This window comes from Macrotis lagotis, chromosome X, assembly GCF_037893015.1.
Source record: "Macrotis lagotis isolate mMagLag1 chromosome X, bilby.v1.9.chrom.fasta, whole genome shotgun sequence".
NCBI classification, from domain to species: Eukaryota; Metazoa; Chordata; class Mammalia; order Peramelemorphia; family Peramelidae; genus Macrotis; species Macrotis lagotis.
The window spans coordinates 110357193-110382439 of NC_133666.1; the positions used below are offsets into that span (position 1 = coordinate 110357193).

A 25247-nucleotide genomic window follows, 5' to 3' on the forward strand; every position below is an offset into this window, starting at 1 on the left:
AATTGTTGGATGCCATGGCAACCTGGTTTTGTGAATTTGTGAAGCCCTGTGATAATCTCTACAAAAGTAAAGCATTCCATCAGGAGTTAGAAAGTACCATTTGTATTTAGTTTCGTATATAATAAAGATCCATAGCTTGTCCATTATAGTTAACCTAAAAATATACAGGAGCACACTAAGTATTTAAAATATGTATATACATACATGTGTGTATTTCAAAAAATCCTTGGACCATGACTTATTAGCATAATGAATTAGAAAACTGAAGCAAATATAAATTAAAAAATTTTCATTTTGCTAATGGAGATGTGGGCATTTTACCAAGTGTTAAGCTATTTCATTTGGTGATTAAAAGTATCAGTATTTTTTTCTTTGAAGTTGAAGTATATGAACTTTTAGGATGATAAGATACTTTCAAAGGTTTTCTTGACAAATGCATTTCTGTTTATGATGCACCTAGTGGAATGTGTGTATGTCTGTATGTGATATTATTTTAGAAATAGACTAATAACAGTACTGAATGATTTTTTATATACACACAGTTATGGCATTGAATGACATTTTCTATCATACAGGAAGTAATAGGGCCAAGAATAGCCCAAAAGGAGTAATGAAGAGTCAAGTACAATTAGAAAATGACTTAATCAACTTCTTTGTTTTATCAAGAAATCTTCCCTCATCTGTAGTTGCAAAATGTATATCCTTCCCTGTTACTCTAATTTATTTATAACTTTTTATAGCTAGATCATGTGTTCAATTTGAAATAATTGTGGTATATGATAAGAAACATTGGTTTAAAATTAATTTCTGCTAGATTACTTCGCAGTGTCCTGAGCAGTTTTTATCCATGAGTTCTCACCCCATTATTTGGAATATTTGGCAATTGTAATGGTTTTCTGGAAGTTTGATGATTCCTAAGTTCTCACTTATCAAACTATTTTACAAGTTATTTTTGATAGCAGATGTTTTGAATTTTCTGCTTTTTGAAATTTTTCCCTTTATTCTAACACTTTTTTTATTATATTAAAGAATTATTGAGTTTTGATTATGTTTTGTTCAGAGTTCACTATTGGAGTCAATTATTCCACTTTATTTTACAAGATTTTAAAATTTTTCTTTCAACTTTTTTCTCAAGAACTATAATTTCATTTCTTACAAATCTCATTTAATTTCACTTATTCTTGGATATATCAAGCTATTCCTTTTTCTGATGCCTTCTTTGTAATTTATTTGGAATTTCTTTTGTATTTACCTCTTGATCTTATTCATAATATTTTTTTTCATTATGCTTAGTGTTTTTCTTCTGTTTACTCAAGGTTCCAACCTCAGTTCTTAGAATGAAACTTTGTGGTCTGGCTAGGTTCCATACTCTTTGGAATTCTTGGATATAGGCCAGTTAAACTCTTTTCATTTTGGTGCCTACAGTAGTCTGGGTGCTGTTATTTCCATGATCATTCTGAATTAGTTGGTCAGAAGAAATCCCTACCCTCTGCTCCAAATCCTGACTTCTGTCTTAATCTTTTAGGTGTTGACTTCATGTCCATCTTTGTCTCTTTTTCTTCTTATAATCCCCCAGCAGGAATGGATCCTTCTTTTCCTGTAGCCTTGACAGGTTTTAGTCAGATGTTGAAGATCATGCCAATTCTTAGATCTTCTATAAGAATCCTGAGTGGGCAGTGGCACTGTCTTGGCAGTATCTTTTTGTGATGGCTCTGTACTGGAGAAATGGATAGGCACTATTTCCTGTGCAGTTTTCTATGGAGCAAGTTCTCTTCTCTATTTCTATTCTTGTAGTCCCAGTCCTTCAGGTTGTACATTACTGGTACTTGCATTGGTTTGTAACATCTTGGGATCTTCCTGGAGCAGAGTTCTTGCCGATTCTTCTAAAGGTTCCATCAGCTTTCAAATCACTTGACTTGGCCTCTTTTAGATTTGCTAATCTTAGCTCCTATTGGTTTCCTTGCTTTAGCTCCCTTTAAACTTCTGCAGGATTCTGATCATTTTTCTTTACACATTTCTAGATTGGATGGAAAAGATAAATTCTGTTTTTCCTAAATTTTTTAATTTACTCTTATCTATGACCTTTTTCAGATACTAACTGTGAGGTCTAGAAATCTATCTTTTAAAGCAATAATGTCTGAAAAGACAAACTATAAGAAATAGTAAAACCAAAATATTTTAAAAATAAGAAAATACAAAGTATAACTTAACAAAAACAATTATAATATTGGTCAAACCAAGATCTTGTAAGAATCATCTGATTACCTAAAATCCTAGATGACCAAAAAATTCTAGATGTTGAATTTTAAGAAATTCCTATATTTAGGAATTTCCTATAACTATTAGAACCATTGGACAAAATGAAAATGGTATTCACTAAACACTTTCTGAATGCCCAAAATGAAAACTCCTATAAATGTCATAACCAAAATGCAGAACTTCCAGGTCAAAGAAAAATGCTAAAAATATTCAGAAGAGTTTAAATACAACAGAACCACAATCAAGATAAAAATTTTGCCTTCTTGATTCTCATTCTGAGATCTGGGAGATTTTCTCTGTTAGTGAAACTCAGTAAAATCTCTGTCCTTTGTACTAAGGTTTCAAGACAAAGGGATTCTATGCTTAGCATTAATTGTAGTTATTATTCAGTCATTGTGTCTGACTTGTGGTGATCCCTTTTGGGCTTTTCTTGGCTAGGATACTGGCTGGAATGGTTTGTCATCATTTCCTTCTCCAGCTCATTTTACAGATGAGTAACTGAGACAAACAACGTTGAGTGACTTGTCCAGGGTTATTACAGGTAGTGAGTGTCTGGGATCAGATTTGAACTCAGAAAGATGAGTTTTCTTAACTTAGATCCTGTATTCTATTCTGTCCATTAGCTACAGTTGTTGCTGGGTTACCTCTAAATGTTTTAGTCATGTTCAAAATGCTTATAAATGGTGAGACTTTTTTTATTCACACAAAGAAACACTCTCACCATACAGGTGACACCTGAACTTCAGAGCATTCGTTACTGTCATCACCACTTAGAGAGCCCAAGTACAATGTATTATAAAAGTTTCCATGGGACCATACCCTCTAGATGCAAGAGCTATCTGAGCACTCTGATTTCATTCATTTACACCATGATTAAATTTTGCCTTTGACTTACATTTATTTTTCTGCTACTACTACTTAACTGGTTTACCTATAGTTTAAAATATAATCTTTCATTTTATGCATTAAAGGCATCAATAAATTTCTTAAATTTAAAAAATGACTGGAGCAATTTTTTAATTTTAATTTTTGACTCATAAAGCAAAATACCATCAATGTCCAAAGAAAGAACTATGGAGTCTAAATACAGTCACTATTTTCACTTTTTTTTTGTTTTTATTTTCTCTTCCTCGTGATTTTTTCCTTTTGTTCTGATTTTCTTCATAACATGACAATGTGAAAATATGTTTAACATGATTGTACATATTGTTTGTTGACTTGGGGAGGGGGAAGGGGATGAACGAAGGGAGAAAAATTTGGAACTCAGTGTTGAAAACCATCTTTACATGTAATTGGAAAGAATAAAATACTATTAAGTGCAAAAAGATTAAAATTTTAATTTTTAGTAATGGCAGGTTTAGCCACTCTGGGCCCCAGTTTCATCATCTGTAAAAGAGAGTTGAATTAGATGACTTCTTAATACGCTTTTAGTTCTAAACTTGTTTACCATTGAATCTTTGAGGAGACATTTTCTAAGTTAAAAATGTTACGATATTTTAAATGATTTTTTTATATGCAGATATAGGGGTATAGTTAAGAGTTTGTTGCTATTGCAATTTACCAGTCACATACTTGTATATTATTTCCTTTCTTTTGTAAGTCTTCTAAAAAGTAGATTGTCAATTAATTAAATGAAGTTTGTGGTGCAGAGTATGGTTAACAGTTGATAATTTACTCTAGCCACCAGTCAAGTAATTTCTTCAGAGTGTATTTAGTACCCATGTCCTGGCTTTTCAAAAGGATGAAATATAAAAGGGTAATTTGCAAAATTTTAGACTATTCCCAATCCAACAACTAAAAGCTCATGGTACATCAAGTATACTCTTTTTGATTCAGTTTCAATCAAGGTATATGAAAAAGGAGAAAGAAATATTTCTCTAGTATAAAAATTATGAAGAACTTAATGTCTCCTGCTCTTATTTTCATTTGTATAGGACTAAACAGGCCTCTTTATTTGACTAATCCTCAATATTTTATATTGCATAGGCAGTCCATATAGCCAAGCATTTCAGTGTAGAAAAGTTGAAATAGAAACTAGCTAATAGTTTCTTCTTGGGTTGCTCAGCCTGGTCTTCTCTTGCCAGCCATCATGAGGTACATGAAGAGAAGGATTATGAGAAAGAGTTGTATGTCTAAGACTTCAGAATTTAAATTGAAAGGCAAAAAAAGCAAAAAAACCCTGAAAGGTAAGAGTGGTGAAAGGATAAAGGTTCATCTTTCTGTCTTGCTGCTTACTGATCATCCTTGATATTTGGCATTTTGGAATTTGCCCCAGGATCAATGCTCCCCACCATCTTGGTTGGCAATTTGCATCTTCTCTGCAGGTCCAGATCTCAGCTCTGATCTAGTCTCAGCAGATAGATTTTTTTATTTACCTTTACCTAGGACCTTTTTCAGATACTAACTGTGGGGTCTAGAAGTCCATCTGACCTTCTTTTAAAGTAATAATGGCTGAAAAAACAGACTATAAAAATAGTAAAACCAAAATATTTTAAAAATAAGAAAATACAAAGTATAACTTAACAAAAACAATTGTAATATTGGTCAAGCTGAGATCTTGTAAGAATCATCTGATTACCTAAAAACCTAGATGACCAAAAAAATTCTAGATGCTGAATTTGAAGAAAACATAAATGAAAATTTCCTATAACTATTAGAAACATTGGACAAAATGAAAATGGTATCCACTAAACACTTTCTGACAACAACAGTTTCAGTCTTGTAATACTCTCAGCAATTCTTCCTTTCAGCTCTTTGGTGCCTCATTTGGCACAAGAATGGGAAAGGGGTGAAAAGTCACTTAGATTCACTTGCAGTGATGAGCAATAGTTCCCCTTCAGGGTAAAACTTTCAAAAAAGATAATGAAAAACAAAAATGGGACAGAGCTAAGTTGTGCAATCCACATATAAAATCTTCCTCTGTCTCCTGGCCTCTTGTGTGGTTTTATCCCTGTCTATAGTCTTTATTCAGGCAGGCAGTTCTTCATTAAATATCCTATAGATTTAGTTTCCCTTATGATTTCCTTCATGATTCTCAGATTCCCATAGAAATGAAATGTGTTGGAGACCCACTTGCTGCCCCCAAAGATGTCTATGACAGTAACTTCCCTCATGGACTATACTATAATGGTAAAGAGTAATCATAAGCTTATGAGGGATTGAACTTTAAATATTTTATTATTATTTAAGATAATAATATAAGGCATATCATTATATTTTATGAATTTTCTTTTTAACAAATTACACAAAATCCCAGCATATAATTTAATTCTAACTATAATTCCCCAAGACAATTAAGAATTAAAATAGAGATTGTAATGGAAAATGTGTGCAAGTTTACACTTTGGTAGTTTGATTTGGTCTTTGATTTCATGGGTTATGGAGAACTTCTAGATGTGAAAACTCTCTCCATGATGATGAAGATCCATAAAACAGAGCCTTAAAAAGTTGTTGGGAAAAAAGGTGGATAATTGTGAGAGATAAATAAGAAGTTAAGTAATTTCCTATGGTCACGCAGCTAGTATTTCCATACTTATGAGACTTGAGCTGCAGTCTTCATGACTCAGTCTATTATGTCAAATTGCCTCTCTTTATCTTTGTTGAAGAGATTCAGTTACATTGACTGGTGCATAAAAATTTCCCCAAAATAAATTAAATAAGTTAGGATTAAATCTACACAGAAATTTGGAGTCAAAATTTGAAAGGCATTGGATACTAAACTGAGGAATTATAAGTAAATAATAAATATCTGAAACTAATATTTAACATCTATGATGAAATTTTCATAACTGAGACCAATCCTCTACTTGATCCTAAGTCAAAACTGTTTTTATGGATAAGTATATATGAGGCATAAGAAATCAGTCATATTGCCTCTATGATTAATGGTACATTGAAGCTAAATCATAATCAGAACTAATAGTTTTTTTCTGGTTCGTAGTATTTTTATTTTTAAAGTCTTTTTTTCTCAAAGGATATCAAAGAGAAACCAGAGTTACCTGTATATTATATATCTTTGGAAATTAACCATACACTAAGTACTTGGTTGCAGTATGTATTTGTATATATACATACATATATATGTATACATACATACATACATCTAGCATTTAGATTTTTTTAATTTTTTTTTTAGGTTTTTGCAAGGCAAATGGGGTTATGTGGCTTGCCCAAGGCCACACAGCTAGGTAAGTGTCTGAGACTGGATTTGAACCCAGGTACTCCTGACTTCAAGGCCAGTGCTCTATCCACTAGGCCACCTAGCTGCCCCTAGCATTTAGATTGAATAGATTTAGATTTATTATTAAATTTAAGTCTGTTGATTTAGAACTGAAACATCTTAGAAATCATTTAGTCCTAATCCTTTTCTGAGGCTCAAAAGTTGTTTAGTCTTGCTATCAATGCAAAGAATAACTGACAGGGTCACAATTCAAATATAATTCCTGATTCCAAATCCATTACATTTCCTACTAGAATTCTTCTTCCTCCTCATAATAATGATAGCAAGTATTTATATGGTACTTTAATATTTTCAAGGTATCTTACAAATATCTTTTTTCTTTTCAAAAAAAACCTTGGGAGATGGGTGCTATTATCCTTATTTTACAGATGGGGAAACTGAGGCAGACAGAATTTAATGGTCACACAACTAGTAAAATGTCTCATGTTGTATTTGAATTTGAATCTCCCCAGTTTCAGATTTAGGTCTCTCTATCTATTGTGCTACTTACCTAATTGATTGATCTAGAAAAAAACAGTTTCTTTTTAAATCTCTGTCAAGGATTTTGAAAATCCAATTACTTATGTGAACCTTTTAAAAAAAAGATGATAAGGGCAGCTAGGTGGCGCAGTGGATAGAGCACTGGCCTTGGAGTCAGGAGGACCAGAATTCAAATGCAGCCTCAGACACTTAATAATTACCTAGCTGTGTGACCTTGGGCAAGTCACTTAACCCCATTGCCTTACAAAAACTATACCAATGTAAAATAAATATTTAGAGTTGCAGTAATGGGAAAGTATGCTTACTTTTTAGAGTATAAAGTAAAAAAAATTTTGAAAATTTTGTAAAATCACCAGTATGCACCATTTCTCTTCTATTTATTAGCTCTTTATCCATTGTTTGATGGGGCTTCTTTCAGAGGACTATATCCTTATATTGGAAATTAATTTGATAAATGGAATTCATTTTCCTAGATCACATTTAGTTTTTGGTAATACAAAGGATTAGTGGGAATTGTATTGTTAAACACTGTGGTCATTTTTCTAAAGGATGCTGTATTAATAGTTCTAGTTTTTTAGGGATCTTTAAAAATAGGAAGTACCAATTTTCCAATACTGAAATTTTAGCAGAAGGGGTAGCTAAGTAGCACAGGGAATAGAGCACTGACCTTGGAGTCAAGAGAACCTGTGTTCAAATTCAACCTCAGACATTTGACACTTACTAGCTGTGCGACCTTAGTCACTTAACTCTAATTGTCTCACATCCTGGTCTATCTCCAGGCCTGATTCAAATCTGGCCACTGGATCCAGACTCTGGAGGAGAAAGTGAGACTAGTGACTTAGCATAGCACCCCCTTACTCAAATTCACTTCACGTGTTTATCATGACATTACCTCCCTGATGTCTTGGCCTTCTTTGAGAATGAAGGACAAATAAGAAAACAAACAGGAGGACCTGAGTTCAAATTCAGCTTCAGACACTTACTAGCTATATGACCCTGGACAAGTCATTTAACCCTGATTGCTTCCCTAAAAAAATCCCAGAACAAAACAGAAGTTTCAGCAAAAGAACAGATTGGCTAGATTATGGAATATATTGTTATAAAGTTTTACTGTCAAACTATATTTGGACTGGATAGTCATAAAGAAAGTGAACTTTCATCATAGACAATATTTTTGTCATTTACTAGCTGCTACCAAGCAGCTAGAAATGCCTAGGTATGACTATATGAAATAAAGGGCTAAATTTTCCATAAAAATGTATAGTCACATTTCAAATAGCTTATAATACACAGTAGGTTAAATCTTAATATCTCAAGAATATTTGTGATACCAATCCAAAGTGACAAGTATGCATATATCAGTCACTAATTGTAAATGTCTGTTATTTTAATTATATTGAATTCAGAGAAAGATTTAGAGAGATATAGAAACCCTAAAAGAAGTAATGCTATTATTATCCTTGCATTACAGATGAAGAAACGGAGACCAAGAAAAGTAAAGATGTGCTGAGTTTTACAGCTGGTCAGAATTTGAGTTTTCATTTGAACTCAAGTCTTCTTGTCTCCAGGCCCAAGACTGTCACTGAAAAAACCACTTTCCTATGTTAGTTCAGTGAATACAATGCTGAATCTGGAGTCAGGAAGACCTGAATTCAAATCCAGCCTCAGACACTTAGAATATGATTGTGGACAATCATTTAACCCTGTTGCCTCAGTTGCCTCATCTGTAAAATGAGCTGGATACCACTTTGGTAGCTTTGCCAAGAAAAACCCAAATGGACTCACGAAGAATTGAGAGACAACTGAACAACAAAAATGTGTTTTGAATCTCCTATCTTAGAAATGCATTTTGTATCCTCAGCTTAGACATACAAAGTACTTTTTCATTTAGAAAGTCTGCATAGGAGCCTTTCTTAGAATTAAAAACAAAAAAAATGAAAAACAAAATTTGATACTACTGTAGGTTATAGTTTAGCACTTTAAGATTTCAGGCAGTTGAGTCAGACAATTTTACTGAAGTTGATCAGTGTGGTTAAGCCAAAGAGAGGTTTTAATATGCCTCAATCAGTTATGGACCTTACTTTTCATGTTGACCTTTGCTCTATCTCATGGTTTTCTGTTAACTAACTCTGAGCTCCTTTTTGTATCCTTTGTAACTAAATTTTAGCTTGAAGAAAATACAGTCAATCCTCAACTTTCAAGGGAGTAAAGTGCCTAGAAAATGGTATCAAGGTCAAAAATACAAAGGCTGATACGTTGAATCTATGGGAAATAAGGAAATTCTGAATACAATTCTTTATAACAAAGCATTAATTTTGATAACATGCATTTTTCTTAACACAGTAACCAGGAAATTACCGATAAAATACAGTGTACAAAATAAAATTGGTAACATGCAAAACAATTTTTTTTCTCACTAGTGATTCCCTAGAATTCTGTGCCTTTTTGTGCTAAAATCTCAATGAAAAATATTGATTTCAGAGAATATTCACTCTCATAACACAAAATACCATAAATAATATATTTATATAATATATATTATATATAATATAAATACTATAAAGCAAAAAATTCTTAAAAATTAAAACACTTAAACTTAAATTAAGATTAAATATTTCACTTTGTCAATTGGCAGTGTGAGGGTGTTGTATAGTTTATTATATACTGTAAACCTCTCTGCCTTGGCTGCTTTCTGAAAATCAAGAGAGAGATTGCTGGGATTTTAGTTACTGCTGCCAGAAGATGCCAAGAATGGCAAAATCTTTCCTTCATGGTTGATTGATGGCACTGGAGATTATGAAAGACTTGCCAGTTTAAAACAATCTGTCATTAATGTCAACTTTGTGCTCTGTTGGAGTTTTTTAAGGGTTTCAGGGAACATGTAGGAACATATGGGAACATATAAGGGAGTTAATATGTTGAGGCAGCAATTGATGTTGGGATCATCAGCCTTGATGTCCCTAGTCAAGTAGTTGATTAGGTTGACCGTGGCTGTAGACTTTTTGGTATGAAGTTTATCTAATTTTCTCAGTCACATCACTGACTTTGCATACTTGGGCAACATAAAACGAGGTTTAAAGACAGACAATGAAAATATGCAATGAAGGCACAGGGAATGCTTTACACTACAGTAGTAAAGTGAACATGATAGTCAAGTGCCTCACAGTTTACCTGCTACTCCACAAACTTGCATACTTTTTTTCTCTACTATGCATATCTGTGAATGTATGGGGTTGCCAATACCAAATTGAAAATGAAATCACAATAAAAATCACACAGATACTTGAAGTCACTGATGTTAAACATGCAAATGTAGGGAACTGACTGTACTGACATTTTTTCATGTGTCATTTTCCATAGGCACCACATTGAGGTTTTCAAGTTGGTAGAAATAAAGCTCTTAATGATGTAGATAATTGTGAACTAGCAGAAACAAAATCTTTCAAATGTGTGGAGGTCCCTACTCTTGAGATTCTGTTTCCCTTGGACACTGTTGATTGTATCCTGTCTAACCTTGACCCTGTTGTATCTTATCTTCCATTTCCACCTTGACTTTCCGTTGGCCTGGACACTGGCAGTCAGGAAATGACATGTTAGAATTGGACCTCAAGTACCTTAAAACAAGAAGGACCAGCACATAAATTGCCATTGGAAGTTACCTGACTCCGAGGTGAAAGACCACACCCCAAATACCATCTTTGTCCAGCCTACAGTGGGAGGGTATTTAACAAAAAAACCTGCCCCATCAAGCTCTCTTCCTTCTTCTGGCATCCCATCCAGAAGGATGGGCCTTCCTCTGACTCTTCATTTAAACCATGTGGAGCTCTATGGGCTTTACCATGTGGCCTAGTTAACCCAAGCCTCATGGTTGTCTGTCTGTCTGTCTGTCTCTCTCTCTCTCTCCCTGTTTTTAACTCTCTCTTCTCTCTCTCTCTCTCTCTCTCTCTCTCTCTCTCTCTCTCTCTCTCTCTCTCTCTCTCTCTCTCTCTCTCTCCTTCCAAACATCAGCTGAGCCTGTCAGCTGACTTGCCAAATCCATGTGGCTTTTCCTTAACCTTTTCTTAACTTTACCTACCATTTTCTTATGTGTTATAACTTATTTTAATAAATTTTTGTTTTATTTCCACTTTTTCTTTCCTGAGTCTGAATAATGATTCTTCATAGGCAGATCCTAACTCAAGTAGCCAGCTGCAACCTTAGTAAACAGAAGTCAATTTGGCTTCTCATGGAATTCATGTTAAATTTAGAGGAAGAGAGAAAAGTAGCCGTTTCAATCTCTCTGCTCAGGCTGGGCTTTGGGGTTCCCACAGCTAGGGAAGTGGGTCAAAGACTGGTGAAGTATACAATATTCACCAGATAGGAACCCTTGCTGGGTGTTTATGCAAAAATGACACGTTAATGAAATGGCAGTGTTTTTTTTTTAATTGTATCCTAGATACTTTTTCTCCCTATGAACCAGTCCTATGACCCATCACTGCTCACCATTATGATTACGAATCAGCTGAAATAAGCACTGGCAATATTTTTGTATCATATGACAGACTAGAGAGGAGTTGGTGTGGGGTGAGAGTTATTTCAGGTATGTAGGAATATTTTTGACTTTTTAGAATTTCTTATATTCATAGGATCTTAGATATGAGATGATTGAGAGATCATCTATTCTTTTTTTTTGCAAGGCAATGGGATTAAGTGACTTGTTCAAGTCATACAGCTAAGTAAATTTTAAATATCTGATACTGGATTTGAACTCAGGTCCAACTGATTCCAGGACTCTATTCACTGAGCCACCTAGCTGCCCTGAGATCATCAGAATATTCTGACACAACACTATTGACTCATATTGAGCTGGAAGTTGATTAGAAATCTTCAGATTCCACTATATTTGAAATCGTCTGAAGATCAGAGTATAGTATAGATTAGTGAGTATAGAACCAATATAAGGAAAAACCAGTACTTGCTATAAAATAGGGGGAGAATTATTTCTTCTGCTTAGATTGTGAATGTGCCTTTTATTCTCTGTTTCTGTGTTACTTGTTCAAATAAAGTTATTTAGAGAGACTTAACACCTTCCCTGTAATGAATAAAACCAGAAGAACGAATATTGTGGAATTTTGACTCGAGAGAGTTCTTGAGGCCAATTTGAAAATAATCTTCCAAATAGATTATTTTTTTCAGTGCCTCAAGAAATTCAAGGAAAAAACCAATCTTAGGATGTGAGAAACATTGAAAGACATGAAAGAAACACATATGTGTTTGAGGCTGCCAGGCTTTGATTTCATGTGGGAACAACAAGCCATTGCACAGTGATTGATCTCTTCACTGGGCCTAGATCTATAAAACTGAAGCATTTCATTGCCTGAGAAAAAACAGTAACTCTTTTGTTGTTGTCTCTGAAAAAAGAAACCCACTAATCTCATTAGAAAAGCTTTTCTACTTGCCTTATGCCAAGTTTTACAAGTACTATTAAATAACTTTATTATTTGAGAACATTGTTATTATTAAAAATCATCATCATTGGCAGCAAACCAAGAAAGCTGCCCATTAAGATCCCAGTGTTCAAAGCAGAAACATCTGTCTGAAGACACAATGGTATATTAGGGGAGTCCAGTTCCTCATGCACAATTCATCCTAGCCCTCAAAATGTTAAATTTGTTTATAGCTGCTAAGAATCAGATCAAGAAATTCATTTGGTGTTAGTGGGTGGGTAGCTGGCTTGTTTATAGGTAAAACTCACTTCTTACTTTTAGCCCTAAGTAAAATGAGTAATGATTTAAATGAATCTTGAATGAAAAGAAGTTTTTCTTGGCTTCTGCTATTAAGTATCACTAGCAATCTTCTTCCCCCTCCCCCAATACCTCTGTGTTTGATAAGAAATAATTGACTACAGAGTATTTGTTTAATGTTCAGGACAGCTGCATTATTTGAAGAAAGAAAATAAAGTTTCAGGAAGATTATGCTCTAGAATTGTTGTTTTTTAATTCAATTTCATGCAGACCTTGCAAACAGCTGTTCTGGAACAATTGCTGACTATATGTATACAAAAAAAATCCCATTGAAGTTACTGAATTATAGCTATACTCCTACAGTCCTTAATCTTAAAGTGATTTTTAAAAGATTTAGTTTTTATATACATGTGCAATTTCTTTCTTTAAAAAAAAATCTATCTCAATTATAGGCTGAAAGGATTGCTGGTTTTGAATTCTGGGCAAAGAATTTGTGATTAGTTCTGGATATCTCTTCTCACTATACCCCTTTGACTTTGCCAGTTACCATTTCTATCACCCTAGACAGGTCACATTAGCACAGTATCCTCAATTTCCTCATCTGTAAACTAGGTACAGTCATAATTTGTACCATATGCTTGGTGAGGTGTTTTTTTTTTTTTTTGGTTACAGATCTGAGATTTCAGTACGAACTCATGAAGAAACCCCCTTTACCAATACCAATTGGGAGTACTGATAAGTTAAATGATTTTCCTGCAGTTGTATTACTAATACTATCAAAATCTGTATTTGAACTCAGTTTTCTGACTAGAAGTTGTTCACCTTTATCATTTCCCTTTTCTGTCATTTTAACTAATCTGCTAGGTGAGAGGTAGTATTTCAGAGTTGTTTTAAATTGCATTTCTCTTATTTAATAGTAAATTAGAGCATTTTATATGACTATAAATAGCTTTAATTTCTTCATTGGAGAACTATCTGTTTATATTCTTTGTCCATTTATCAATTGGGGATTGAGTCACAATTTCTTATTCACAAAATAATACTAATAGGAGATTATAATATTAATTAATAGTATTTAATACTAATATTAATAGTTATTAATACTACAGTAATAATATTACTTTCTAAGAATATTACAAAGATAATATATGTTAAAGTTAAAACTTAAGGAGTCATATGAATATCGGCTAATATTATTACTGATATCTGATTATTTTGAATTGTGGAATTCAGGTAGAAATGGTCTTGACAAGTCTTTGTATTACCATCTATTACTTTTATGGTTAATAATCTATGATCTATTGTGCTCATAAATAAAATGGCTTCTTTTCTAGTTGTGTAATTCACTGATCTCTTGTGTTTGATGTTGAAAATATTTAGATATATAATTTTTCCTTAAGATTGCTTTCTTTGTATTCTACTAGTTTGATATATTATTTCATTGTAATTTTATTTACTGAAAATGATGGTTTGTTTTCTGACTTGTTCTTTGACCTTTGCATTCTCTAGGATTATATTAGTCTCCATTTAAGTTTGATGTCTTTCTTCAATCAATAACATATTTAAGCATTTAATATGTGCCAAGAACTCTGCTAATTGAGTATACAAAAAGAGCCAAAAAACAGTCCTTGCCCTCAAGTAGCTTACAGTCTAAAGGGAGAGAAAACAATGCAAATTAATATATACAAAGCAAACTATAGATCAGATAAATAGGAAATAATTAACAGAGGAAAGCCACCAGAGTTAAAAGGGATTTGGGAAAGTTTCCAGTAAAAGCTAAGATGTTTTTAGTTGATACTTAGAGGAAATCCAGGTTAGAAGGTAGAGTAGAGAGTGCTTCAGGCATTTGGATATCTAGAAGTACCTGAGTCTGAGAGATGGAGTGTCTCCTTCATGAAACAGTCTGGAGGCTAGTGTCAATGAATGGAAGATTATATGTCAGAAATACAGTATAAGAAAACTGGAAAGGTAAGAAGAGGCTAGGTTAGGAAGGGCTTTGAATTCCAAACAGAATATTTAGTATTTGAACCTAGAGGCAATAGGGAAACTGACTACATTCTGCAAATGATCTTTAATGAATATATTTGTATATTTGTATTTCAGACAACAGTGAATGTATTTAATATCTTCTATTTTTGAATTTTTTATGTGGTCTCGGAAAGGACCCAATTGTAACTGAGAAATACATACATACATACATATATATATATATCTACATATATATATATAAAACACATATATAAATATATATTTCCCTTTTAATTCCTTTTCAGTAACTGTCAGAGATCTACACTAATTTTTCTAAAATTCTATTCAGATCATTAGCCTGTTTCTTTTTTATTTTTTGATTACATTTTTAGAAATTTAAGTATTCTATTATTAGAATTTTTTCCCTTGTAGATTAATTAGCTTTTCCTTTAAGTATTTAGGTGCTATATTACTCAGTGTGTGTATTTTATGTATTGTTATTTTGTCCATTCATCTAACGCTGTCTCCAAGCTTATCTTTTTAACCACTCATACTGTTTTTCATGAATATGAATAATAATATATTTTGCTTTACTCCAGTTTCTTTTAAAAAAACATTGTTGGATTCTAGTTTCTACTTCATTCTAACTTTTTTCCATTTTATGGATAAATTATAAACATTCACAGTCATTCTTAGATAGTTATTTTCCCCTCCATTTTGTCTTCTTATCCTTCTCTTTACAAAGAAAAGTAGATAAAGAAATGGAACGGGATCAACAGTAGGCATCTATAATTGATGTATTCTAACTCTACTATGCTGCTCCTCTTCTTTTCAACCAGCACAATGAAAATAGGACTTTTTTTTCTTTTATCTGCAATCTCCTATTCCCCTGTCTGTCCCCTCACTCTTAAAGGAAATTCAGTGTATTAAGCATGTTGCTAATTTTATTACTAAAAGATCCATGATTTTATCAGTCTGCAAACTCACTTTGGTGATGTTGTGCATTTTTTCACTTCCTAACTCTACCTTTCCTTTTTAACCACACATCACTCTTTCCCCTTCTCCTTATATTTACCTGTTGAATTCTAAGTATACCAAACCATGTGTGTATATGTGTGCTTATGTCTATCTATGCCTATGTGGATACAAGTTCAGTTCTTCTGTGTCAGGTTTAGGTTAGAATAATTTATATATGATGTATTGTTATTATATTATTATTTTTCCTCTGACAAAACCAATAAAACCAATAAAAAATGATTACCCCTCTAGGTCCAGAGTTTAACTTTCTTTGCTATTTCTGTTACCCTTAATAGAAAGCATGATTGCAAAAGGACATTTGTCTCTTTTCTTCCTTATTAGCAGGATCTTTAGTCAGTCCCTTCCACTTGTCTAGAAATTGCTAAAACGAATGATTGCTCTGATATTTGGTCTATGAACTCTAAACTCAAAAAGAGATTTAAACATCTCCTGTGTCTAAGTATGGCTATCTTTTCAACTCTTTTGAGACTTTGGTTTTATTTTTCTCATCTATATCATTATAAGTATAATTTATTGATTCAGGGGTAAGAAAAACCTTTTCTTTAGATTTAAGTAACCCCTCAATTTCTACCCTTTTTTCATCAAATGTGGGTTTTGAGATAGGTGTTTCTTATCATCATTCTGCTATAAATTGTTTAATTTGCAGCTAAAAGTGTTTCTAGCTAAAAACAATTCAGCCTTTGTCAAAACTGTTTTCTATTTTTTGTTTTGTGCTATTTTAATTAAGGAAAATAATCTTGTCTTCAGCTCATTATATATATAAACTTCTGATTTTTTTGTTTTATTGACAAGTTATCAGCAACAAAGCATTTTTAAAAAGTGTGTATCAGTGTTTGTTTTTTTAGTTTTATTTTGTTTTCTTGTAGAATGCATTATGAAGGAATTCCATTTACTTCTCTGCCTTCTGTATTGATTTTATAATTACAAACATTCCAAGTAGTTCTAACTTGAAATCTTGTGCTACCTGAACTTATAAAACAAGCCAACAAAATTTTAAAAATCCACACTGTTGGAAACATCACCATGACCAGGGAGTTACCATGATCATTATTTTTACCCAAGGTCAATTTACTGACATTTAAGAATTCCTTCCAGGTTCTTACTATCATAATGCTCAATGGAGGGCTCATAAAGACCTCATTATACATTATTCTAGTTGGAACTTTCATAAATTGGCATTCCTATTCTTCCTTTTTCCCTACTCAATCCTTCACAGGATGGTCAAAAGTTAGTATTTAGGAATTATTTCTACTAACTATAAAAGTTAGTTTTTAAGGGTTACTTATCATAAAAACAACAAGGATGACAAGGACCATCACTATCACTAGAGTGTTCTCCACCATGGACCTAGTGAAAAAGAATCAAAGGTACTTGAATAATTTTTTTGTTTTGTTTTTTAGGTTTTTGCAAGGCAAATGGAGTTAAGTGGCTTGTCCAAGGCCACACAGCTAGGTAATTATTAAGTGTCTGAGACTGGATTTGAACCCAGGTACTCCTGACTCCAAGGCTGGTGCTTTATCCACTACGCCACCTAGACACCCCGGTACTTGAATAATTTATGTCATTTTGTCTCTAGATTGATTGTCCCTAGATTTAGATACTGATCTAAAAATAATTAAATATGAATACCATTAAATCACACACACACACATACACGTTGAATTTGCATTCAGATAATCAAAGCACAGTTTCCCCAAACGGAATTTGTGACCTATAGCTAATCAATCTAGATCTAAATTGAGTAAATTGGTACTATGGAAAGTTGGATGCCATTTTATCCAAGGGAATTATAATCTAGGTTCTCAGGTACTGCTTCATTGAAATCATAAGTCATATATAGCATTAAATTTGCATTCAATTTTTAGTTCCTTTGAATCATCCATGCTTAATTATCTCTAAATAATTTTTAAAAGATAGGATGTTTTTGAAAATCATCTATAGTTGACTCAGGAAGGACCATATTTTGGTTTACCATTGTATCCTTTGTGAGTTATAGACTAAATTTTGTTTTTGTTTTATTTTCTTGATATTCCTATGGAGGCTCAATAATCTTTCACTTAATTGATTAATTAATCATAGAATCTTAGGGTTAGGAGAAGACCAGGTATATGTAGTTCAATTTGGTACCTAATATGATACCCTTATCCCAGTAAATGATCATTTGGCCTTTGCTTGAAGGGATGAAAAAGAACAAACTATCCTTCAAATCAGCCAACTGAATCACTCTAATTGGGGGGGGGGGTTCTCCTCCTTTTAAGTCAAATCTTTCTCTCCACCACTTCCACTTAATACTTTTAAGTCTTGTCCTTTGAGGCAACCCCACATACTCCCTCTCCTCTTCAGGGCAAGGGACAGAACAAGTCCTCCCAAAGCAACTTTTACCTACTCCCACAGGTCAGTGCAGAAATGGTTTCTACTCTTTGAGTGAGACCTTTCTCCTTCTCCTGTCCATTCAAAGGATTGGGAATGTTTGTTTTAGGCACCTAGTTTGACTATAATAGTCTCATTCTTCTACTATGAGGAAAAAAAGAAAAAGTCCCTGATTTATCCAATTGCCTGAATTAATAACAAACTAAAACCACAGTTTGTCATTCCCCCAGAAGCTGGGATCTAAACTAGAAAAGAATCTTTCTAGCCACTTACAGTTTGGGAAACTAAATAGCCAAAATTCTTTTTATTTGCACTTTTTAAACAACAGCTAAAGCATACATTTGTTGGGGGTTGACCACAGATATTTTATATGAGGAGAAATACAGTAAGAATAAAAGAACAATTACAATGTAAGAAAAGATTACATTGTAAATGAATATCTGATAATATGCTAGAATGCAGATGACTGGGAGAAGGGAAGGGAATTTGGAGACAAAACTTTGTAGAGCTTTATCACTTTTCTCAGGGAGATAGACATTTCTCAAGAAAAACAATAGGGGCAGCTAGGTGGCGCAGTGGATAAAACACCGGCCCTGGAGTCAGGAGTACCTGGGTTCAAATCTAGTCTCAGACACTTAATAATCACCTAGCTGTGTGGCCTTGGGCAAGCCACTTAACCCCATTTGCCTTACAAAAACCTAAAAAAACAAACCAAAAAACCCCCAATAAAACAGGAGGCTAAGTCACCAACTTCTCCCTTTAATCCACAGCCCTAGTCACTGTAGACATTCTGTGACTCTCCTTGAATTGCCATAGGTTCTTAGCTCCATTCTCTTAGAACATTTTTCTTTCCTGACTAGTTTGACCTTGTTATAGGGTTGTGTAATCCCACCCTGCAGTATCACTTGTAGGATCATTCCATGTTTGGGAAGATGAGCAAAACAAGCTCCAGGGTTCTTAGCAAAGACTTTTTTTTCTGTGAGGATTAAGAACCTATCCTAGCAAACTATATTTAAGAACAGTACAATGTTGGGGCAGCCAGGTGGCACAGTGGATAGAACACTGTTCCTGGGGTCTTAAATACTTTTGTAGTTAGTAGAAATAACCCTTAAATACTAACTTTTGACCATCCTGTGAAGGATTGAGTAGGGGAATAGGAAGAATAGGAATGTCAATTTATGACAGTTCCAACTAGAATGATGTATAATGAGGTCTTTATAAGCCCTCCATTGAGCATTATAATAATAAGAACCTGGAAGGAATTCTGAAATGTCAGTGAATTGACCTTGGGTAAAAATAGTGATCATGGTAACTTCCTGGTCATGGTGATGTTTCCAACAGTGGGGATTTTTAAATTTTTTTTTATTTCTTTTATAAATTTAGGTATCATAAGATTTCAAGTTGGAACTACTTGAAATGTTCATAATTATAAAACCAATACAGAAGGCAGAGAATCAAATGGAATTCCTTTCTATTCTGTACTACAAGTGTCTCAGGCATTTGATCCTTATTAGCTGTGTGTGACCTTGGGGTATTTACCTTACAAAAAAAATAGTACAATGTCAATCATCCATCTGCCAGGTTTCAGTTTCTACAGAAGACGATTCCCTTCCTAGAACAAGCTTCTTGACTCCCACACTTCCTTGATTGGAGGATTGAAAGATGGGGTATCAAGCTTTTCCCAATGCTTTACTTTATAGAGGTCCTGGTTTCAACTCTATGGAACAAGATGCTTCATGCTGGGTACCCCCGGTGTCCCATCCTCCCCCATTGATTTCCTGATTCCTTTTATGTATGCTCTTTGAGGGCAAGGACTGTCTTTCTTTCTATTAATTTTATTCCTAGCACTTAGTATAGTTCTGACAAATTTTAGATACTTAATAAATGTTTATTGTACTAAATGAAATCACCTTGATTTCTTCTTCTTTGGGGGGGAGCATGGCAATGGGGATCTTGCCCAAGGTCACACAACTAGATAATTATTAAGTGTCTGAGGCTGGATTTGAACTCAGGTACTCATAATTCCAAGGCCAGTGCTCTATCTACTTCACCACGTAGCTGCCCCTACCTTGAATTCTTAAAGAGTGACTTAGCTTCTGTCTAAAGGCCAATAAATTAGAGAAGAAGAATGCTGTGGTAATCTGTGGAACCAAATCATGAAAATATGAAATCCCTCTCCATGCTTTTAAAGCTTCAACAGAATAGAATTCAATTAGATAGAGAATGATTTAGGACAGTGAATTGTGAGAAAAATGGCAGAGAATTAAACTGTTGATGGGTCAACCATATAGAAAGAATTACTGACTTAAGAAGTCAATTTATCATGCCACCTGCAAAGGTCCAACACATGTCCTGAAGATTAATTAAAATTTTGGAGGCTGTCAGGGTTAAGTGACTTGCCCAGGTCAAACAGTTAATAAGTATGTGAGGCTGGATTTGAATTTATGTCCTCCTGACTCTGGATCAGTGCTTTATCTGGTGTGCCACCTAGTTCTCTCCCCACCCAAAGATTAATTTGGGGTAGGGGGGTTAGTGATGACTGAAGGTTCAATAAAAGCATCATGATTTAGTGGAAAGAATCATTGGTTTAGACTCAAGATTGGGTTTACACATTCACTAGATTGTTCATTGCTGAGAGGAGGTGAGTGGGAAGGGGAAGGCGGAAGAAAATTATGCAATCTATAAATTTGCAAAACTTTCATTACATATAATTGGAAAAATAAAAAATAAAAAAAAATTAGGCTCACATCAAAATTCAACTCACTCTTCCTCTTTTTTCCTTCTGTAATCTTTTTGGAAATCTTCTCTGAACCTCACTTTCCTCTTTGTAAAATGGGTTTAATAATACTTTTTGGGTACTAGTGTCTGCTTAACAGATAATAATACCTACTTTATAGAGTTATTATGCATTATTATATACTTTAATAAATCCCTATTCAAATATGAAGGATTATTATAGACTAAAGAGAAGTGGATGGGGTCAATAAGTTGAGCAGGGAATTTTTGACTTAGAAGAATTGTGTTTGCTTTTCTGCTGTTACTTACTAGATGTATAATTGTGAGTAAGGTATAATTTCTCTTACTCTTTCCTTCACCAACAACATGGTGATGATAATATTTTTGTTACTGGCTTCAATTAGTTTTTTTTTTAATAGAAAGCATTTTCCAAGCTATAGAGCTTTTACTATTAAACAGAGAGAACAGTTTTACTTAATAATTGGATAGGATCTACATTCAACAAACTCCAGAAGGAAATCTTACAGAAGCAGAAGTTATGGATATAGATGTTGTTTTGAATTGTAAGTGACCACTTTTGTTCATTTACTTTATGTTTGGATTATTCAGTATTTTTCCACCCCATAATGGTAGGTCTTTTCAGCTAAATGATAAAGTTGAAAAGGGTGGAAATTATAGGGTGGAGATCATCGTGATGTTTAGGTAGAAACCCTCTGTTGTGTATAGGCTTCAAGGGTAAGAGTGTGTGTTTGTGTGTGTGTATGTGTGTGTTTGTGTGTGTGTGTATTAAAGTTTTGACACAGTTGAACTAAACTTTTTTCCTTATAGTACAGTTCTGAACTTGTTTCCATTGTTGATCAGACCAGCAACACATTACTGTTCCGTCGCTGAGATACTTCCAGACTTCCTGGAAGGGGTATTAGGGAAAGTGGGTGTATATATCATCTGAAAATCCTACTCTGTTTAGTTCTTATCAGAACTGCAGAGTGGCAGCTGTCAGTGACCTACTCTGATAATTACTGCCTCAAAAAAAGATCAGATTTCAGTTCCCACAAAATGAGCCTAAACTCTGAATTCTAAGATGAAGCTTGATGAGAATGTTTGCTTACAGTACACCCCCCCCTTTCATCTGAAAGTGAGAAATTATGTAACATTCAAAAGTTAACTTTTGTTGTGAGTATTTTTGCATCAAAGGGCTACAAAACAGGAAATGGTAGAGAATCCTGAACTGTCAGTCTCAAAAATGGAAATGTTACCAGACTTTTGACTTGCAAGTAGGCACATGTCATCATTACTCTGAATTGTCTTAGGGCTGGTTGACCTAGGTCATTTAGAAAAGTCAGAGCCTTACATTGACTATCATCTTGGTTCATGTTTGTTCACCTAGCTTTATAGTAAAGTGGAAGACGGTTAACATTTCAGAAAAAAAAAGAATTAAGAAGGCAATGGGAAATGAAGAATTGCTAATGGCACTCCCTTTTTTTTAATAAACTATGAAATTAAATTATATATACATATATATATATATATATATATATAAATCCTGTTTTTATGTTTTAGAAAGATTTTGTTTATTTTGAATTTTACATTTTCCCCTATTCTTGCTTCCCCCTCCCCTTAAAAGGCATGGTATTCATTGATATAGATCTTTTTTTTTTTTTAAAAAGTATATATTAGATACTTTAGGTAGGGGGAAGAGTAGACATAGTTCTGATTTGAAATCAGAGAGATTCCAATTAAAATCTTGTTTTAGACTCACTACCTAGATGATGCTAGAAAAGTCACTTGATTTTTCTCAGACTGAGTTTGCTTTTTGATAAAATAAGTAAAATAATAAAATCTACCTCAGAGTTGTTGTGAGGATCAAATGAGATAATTTATATAAAGTACTTTTTAAAGTTTAAAGTGCTATATAACTATCAACTTTTAGTATATTTATTGTTATATAAATATCTACTAGAGTAGTAGTAGTAGTAGTGATGATGATGATGTTGATGATAAATCTAACATAGCAATACCTTGATTGTCTTTGTCCCCTTCTGAACTTCCTTCTGTTATATTTTTAAATTGCTGGTTGGTACTATTTTTCTTCCTTTTCTCATCTTTTTTTTTGAATCATAACAACCCCCTGCTCCCACTCTCATCCCCAGCTTTTTATCTCTAATATTATATCCATCTTTTGTAACAAATTTGTATAGTCAAGCAAAAGAAATTTATGTTGTAATTGGTCATACCTGAAAATGCATTCTATACCTATAGTCTCTCACTTCTTTATCAAAAAGGGTGGTGGTGGTGGCAACATACTTTATGATTAGTTTTCTGGAGTTATGATTGATCATTGTATTGATTAGCATTCTTGAGTCTTTTGAAAGTGCTTTTCTTTATAGTGTTTTAGTTAATAAATTAATTGTGCTTTTGGTTCTGCTTTTCACTTGTATTATTTCAAACAAATGCTGACTCAGTACCCTTTGTCATTGTTTATGGCACAGTATTCATTACATTCATATATTGCAAATTATTCAGTAGATGAATAGCCTCATTATTTCTAAGTCTTTGCTACAACAAATATATAAATGTAAATAATTTGTATTTAAGAGTCTTTTACTTCTTCCTAGTGTCGACATTAGCTGAACCAAAGGATTATTAAAATTTAGTGATTTTTTTATGGGAGGTAATAGTTCATAGTTATTTTTATTTGAATTTCTCTATTTATTAGTAATTTCAAACATTTTTATGTGGTTTTGATAGTTCTTTTGAGAGCTGTTTCTTCATTTTTCTTTGGCCATTTGTCTATTGAGGAATGGCTCCTGTTCTCAAATGTGTATTAATGATGTATGTGCATGTATGCATGTGAGTGTACATGTGTGTGTATGTAAAATCCATCCTTTATTCAATAATTTTTTTAGTTTTCATTGGCTTTCCTTCTCAAACCCACCTTCTAGCTTCACTGATTTCCTTCACTTTTAAGCTAAAGTCCTACCTTCTTTAAGAATTTCCCTAAACCTCTTAATTCAATTGCCTTCTGTAGCTAAAAAAAAGAAACAGCTTTCTCTATATAGCTTATATGTATAGTTGCTTGTATAGGCTCCTTCTGTAGACTAAGCTATGTAAGAGCATGGACTGTCTTTTTCTGTATTCCCAATGCTTAGCTTAGTTTCTAACACATAATAAACAAAATATAAGAATATTCCCCAGCTCACTGTTTTTCTTCTAATTCTTAACTGCATCATTATTCTTTTTACAGAATACTTTTTCATTTTGTGTAAATTTGTTCATCTAATCTTTTATGATTATCTCTATCCCTTATTTAATTAAGAACTCTCCCGCTTCATGGTTTTTAATGCTATTTTCTTCCTTTCTCTTATAATTTGTTGAAGATATGTTTTTTAATCCAAGTCTTATATCCATTTGGAGTTTATTGTAGCATATAGTGTGATAAATTGTTCTGAAATTCCTTTGTGCTAACATCTATTGGTTTTTTCATATATAATTGTTTCTTTTGCTTCTTCTGTTTGACAGCTTCTGGTTTCTCTAGTAGTATTTTTTATCAGATACTAAGTCCTTCTCCAAATTAGGTGACTTGAGATTCTCTGTTACTATGTCTTTATAATACACTGTGTCTAGATCTTGAGAACCTATTCAAATTCACTGTGAAACTCCATTTTTAATAGCTTCATGTAATGATTCACCTGTCTTCAAGGACTGAATTTGGCTGAGGAATAAGGTGTTCATTTATTTCTTTGTATCCAATACACACTTAAAGAGGAATGCTATATCTTCATATCATCACCTGTATGACTAGGTGTCTATCTGATTATTTTGAATAATCATCACAGACTCATGAAAATCTGGAGAGGGTCTATGTATCTTAATTTATTGGGACTCTATATTTTGGAGTGAGGAGCTGTTAAACCTCTCATGAAACTATTATGAATGATTCCCTTACTATATCTAGTACCCCCAAGTGTAAGAATTCCTCTACTCTTCCCTTTGTTGCATCAGGGCTCAGTAACTACATACCTGAGGGACTTTCAATTGATATGGACCATTTTATGATGTCTGACCACATTGTTCTGTGCATATTCTTGTGAATATAGATATTGTATCATTAGCCCCTTGACTCTACTTGTGAGTTTTGTGACCCAGTATGATATTCTCTTTATCTTCCCTCCTATTCTTCTTGGATTTAGTTAGATTGTGTTCATCCTTCAGAAGAATCCATAATAAGGAGGACTTGAGTTCAAAACTTGCTTCATTTATTAGCTCTATGACCCTGGTCAAGTTACTTAACCTCTGTGTGCCTCTATAAAAGGAGGCTAATAATTGCACCTACCTCTCAGGGTGTTGGGTGAATAAAGCATAAAGATCTTGCAAACTTTAAAGTATTATATAAATTCTAGTTATTGCTATTAATCCTACCAAGAAGAAAGCAT

The 25247-nt window shown here is 33.4% G+C and overlaps 1 protein-coding gene across 6 annotated transcripts in view; it reads left to right on the forward strand.

Moving 5' to 3' along the window:
- MOB3B (MOB kinase activator 3B) overlaps window positions 1-25247 on the forward strand; it is a 286933-nt gene that overhangs the window by 64057 nt on the left and 197629 nt on the right. Inside the window, exon 1 of one of the 6 annotated variants that reach the window (XM_074200349.1) lies at window positions 17104-17251. The exons of the other annotated variants lie outside the window; for them this stretch is intronic. The gene's annotated coding sequence lies outside the window, so the exon portion shown is untranslated. Of the gene's footprint in view, window positions 1-17103; window positions 17252-25247 lie in introns of those variants that run through there. 6 annotated transcript variants of the gene reach the window in all.